This window comes from Seriola aureovittata, chromosome 3 (assembly GCF_021018895.1).
Source record: "Seriola aureovittata isolate HTS-2021-v1 ecotype China chromosome 3, ASM2101889v1, whole genome shotgun sequence".
Classification (NCBI taxonomy): Eukaryota; Metazoa; Chordata; class Actinopteri; order Carangiformes; family Carangidae; genus Seriola; species Seriola aureovittata.
Window position 1 is genome coordinate 22,939,770 of NC_079366.1, and position 4,331 is coordinate 22,944,100.

A 4,331-nucleotide genomic window follows, 5' to 3' on the forward strand; every position below is an offset into this window, starting at 1 on the left:
GCAAACATCATGTGTAAAGTGATTGAAGTTCTTCAACTGCAGGAAGAAACCACTTATATCTCTAAAGAATAACTTCGCTGAAAGTACAGGCACTTATAGAAAAGGACTTCTTTTAAAGTAGTAGCTATTTTAATGTGGAGGGGTTGGCTGTTTTCAAGGGTTATGAAGAACTCATTTTAATGCCAATCATTTCCTTATTTTATTTTTATCATTTCTAAAATAAAACCACAGGGAATGGCAGTGAATCTGCATTTGAATGGACATACATATAACACATCTGAAGTCATAGAAACTGAATTAAAGTATGATATCATGCATATAGTATAGCAATAATCGTGCTGTGTGTTGCACTGTATTCATTGACACCAAACCTACATGAATCAACACAATGGTTTATTTATTACCATTAGTGTTGATTGTGTTGTTTTCTTTTATTTTGTCTAAAGAAAATGTTAGAAATTAATGGAAAATATCAATGAAATTTCACGATGATGCCCTCAAAATGTTTGACCAACAATTCAAAACCCCTCAAAACTTGATTCACAGTAATATGATATATAAAACAACAGCAAGAAACAAAAAAACACCAAATTGCCTGAAGAAACTCAAACCAGCAAAGACTTGGGACTTTTTACACAAACTATCAGTCAATTATCAAAATTAAATAAGTAGTCCATTAAATATGCAGTTAATTATTTCGACATTTGTCTGCATGCTGCTCACGGTAGTATTTTTATTTGTCCAGTGGGACAACCGCTAATATTTAGTGTGAAGCTGAGTCAGTTGCTGTGGCAGGATAATTCACTCTCCACCTCTCTACAGAACTGCTCAACTGCTTGAGGTGAGCATGAGTGCCACTGTTATCATTTATCAGACTGATTGGACTTGAGTGTGGAAAAGCATTATTTTTGGTAGGCAGTCTGCACCTGAAATGCTTTTGAAAGCTCCACCTGTTGTTTTAGCTTCCTCAGAGTATTACGAAATAAATGCTGAGCCCCCTTGGAGCTGGTGAGGTTTGTAGTTCAAGCAGTTTGTTGTAATGACCCTCTTTGCTTTGCCCCATCAGCCACTGAATCAAATCAAAGACTAATCCATCCCCCAGCATCCTGGAGGAGCAGGTGTACATGAATCTGTTAGTGAAATTAAGCCTCTTGTTAAACCCCTGCTGTGTTTATCTTTTAATTAAAACCTGATAGTTCACTACATTAATATCACACATACAGTGTATGTGTGCTGCAGTTACTGAACCTGTGTCCTTGTTTAGCAGGGATAAGAGGTGTCCTATTATGGTACAATTCCTGCAAAGCATGGATTTAACAGGCTTTTCTGATTTGAGAGGCTCTGTGCCAGCATGGACAGTGAATGCGCCTGCACATGCTCAGTGTTTTGATGAGACATTTTCTTTGTGTTGCATTTTGGCAAAGAAGTCCATCAGTGTTGTATACGCACAATGGCAATATGCTGATGAATGCTGTACCTCTCTGAAGATGGGAAACAGGGCTGTATCTTTTGATCAGCTAATCACTTACTTTGCCAAATATAAAAAGACTAATATCATTAGATACTTGAATGCTTTAGAACAACCTGAGGAAGAAACACAGCAATAAAGTGATTACCTTAGTTTATTTTAGGAGCGGCAGTATGGGCAAAGTCCTCTATCATAGTATATTAATTCTTATATTAACATATATATATTGAAATGTAATGTAATAAGGTATCTGGACATTTTATTGAAATACCATTTTATAGCTAAAACAAGTGACTTTTTTATTGGCTAGTCCAGTAAATTAAATACTTGAAAAATCATCCAGATATTATCTTAAGAAAATGCTTCTTATTGATTTGTAAAATTGACAGCAGTGTCCTGAACAACTAAAGGTTATTACAGGACAAACTACTTCAGTGTATATGGTATAGTTAAATCTATGATACATGGTCAGTTTATATTTTCTCACTATATATACTGACATATTTTACTGGTGCAGGCTACAGGTCTTGTGTTGAACTGTTTCCTAATTGAAAGCTACAGGAAACCAGCTTCAAATTCCCTGTTAGCCAATGAAGCTGATTCAGATTTTGAATGAGGTTTCCTCTTCATGGCTGAGTTTAGGGCTTAATTTAGGCTCATGTTGGGTTATGATCAGGCATCTCAGAGATAGAGTGGTTGGAGGTAGGGTAAAACTGACAGATGGCGAAACAGACTTTAACACAGCACCTGCATGTTTTAATTTTGTCCATTGACTACTGTTAGTAGGTACTCAGGATGTAGTTATTGTAAATTCTTGGAACAATAGGCCATTATCTACTCAAAATATAAACTACCTCCCACAGCTGAAGGCACAGTAACTAGTCTGTTTCCTTCTGGAAGCTGCTACTTAACAGTTTATGTTTCTGCTTTCCCCTCCATAATCCTCTGTTTATAAAGAGTTGGTACAGGGCCTGGCAGGTATTTGTGGTTAATCTTTTCATATTTTGTTCTCATTAAGTACTTGGATATTATTTTTTACCCATAAAATAATTCTTGGGGCATCACAGTGACCTAGAGGTGTGCATCACGTAACCACAACATTCTTGATTTAAAAACCTCCCGAGGACCTGGCTGCATGTCATCTCTCCCCATTTTCTGTCTGCCGTTAATGGGAAAAAATGCCCCAAAAATGGGCATAAAATGATGATGATAATAATAATAACTGTTTGGCATGATTCATGCCCCCAAGTGCTCCATGTGTATACTACTCTGTTCAAGCTGCAGTTTCAGAGCAACGAGCAACATGTTTTATTTCAATTGAAACACTATTGACAGTCTATCAATTGCATTTCTAAGTGTCAGAGAAAAAGTGCTGTATGTTTTGTCTTGTGGCATCATTCTTTTATTTTCCAGCTCTGTGTTCTGCAAAACAGCTAAATCTTACTTCAAACCCAATAAAAACAAAAGTCACTTTGTATTTACACTCAGCACTGCTTCATGTTGAAGCCAGTGCTGCGGATAGAGCCTGACTTTGTTTTATTGCAGCACTGTTCTAGAGGCGGATGTGGTTCGTGGTGGACAAGTCGTAGCCTGTGTCTTCCACTGATGGATCATGGGATAATAAGTTTAGTGTTGAGCAAGCTTGCAGTTATGGAGTTAGGATGAGAGAAAGGGGGTGGGGGTGGTGGGGGAGGGGTGTGACAGCTCTGTGCTTTGATTGGTGGATGGAGGAAAATGGTCTGTGAACTTTGCTTTTATTTTCACACCTGAAAGTCAAAGGTCTGCAGTACCCAGAGCAAAACTAATGACAGAATAGAATAAAATTATGTATTTCACATTGAATTCACTTGGACAAAAAGCAACAAACTGACAAGAACATAAGTCTAGCTGAGGCTCATTAGTTCATGTTGGACCTGGGTTTTCCATCCAACTGTAATTAAGTGTGTGTAATAAAGCACTTACAGAGCATGAAGTTTCAGACACTCAACTTTGAAAAGAATTGGTACCACCACCATGTTAGATGGTAGAGAATTTACAGTGAATCTTGAAATAGTTCACAATTAAAATACCGAGGGAATAAATGAATTGGGCATGAAATTGTCCTGCAGTATATCAAAAGAATCTCTTTCAACTTGGAAGGGAGCCTTGGGAGCCCATTTTTTAAAAAAGATATACTCAAAGATATGAAGTAGTGGCATTTCACATTTTTGCTTCTACTGAGAGGAAGTAGGAAATGAGCGAGGGAGGAGAACTAAGAAACAAAGAGGGGAATAAGGGAGAAAACACATCTAGTGTGTGTGAGAAAAGAGAGCAGGAGGGAGCTGATAGAGGAGATCCTTTGCTCATTAAAAAATGGGTGTATATCTGTATTAGACATGGCTGCCTTTTATAATTCATGGAGCAGATTTTTTGGTGCTCAGTCTCCCTGATGGCAAATGTTCAGCTTTGACTAACCCCAGTTTGTGGATCTCGTGTATTGCTATTATTTGAGACACAGAGTTAAGCATCTTCTTTTTGAATTACTTGAAAAAATCCAGAAGCTTGTTTAACCGCACTAACCACTGTTACGTCATATCCAGAATATTTAAAGACTCTTCTAACAACATGGATTAAAAAATATTAAGTTTGCTGCATGATAAAAAAAGATTTTCAACTTGTTTGCCAAGTTGGGACCAGCTCACCTGTCCAGAAATCCATATCTGGACACGAGAAAAAAATAAACATAGTACAAACAGTTCTTTTGTATTAAAATATAAAGTAATATAATCCTTCATCAATGTAGAAAAGTATAATTGATGATGAAACCTTTTGAAAAGATGTAAATCAAATCAAATTCTGGCTATTATGTTTGTTTGGATAAGAC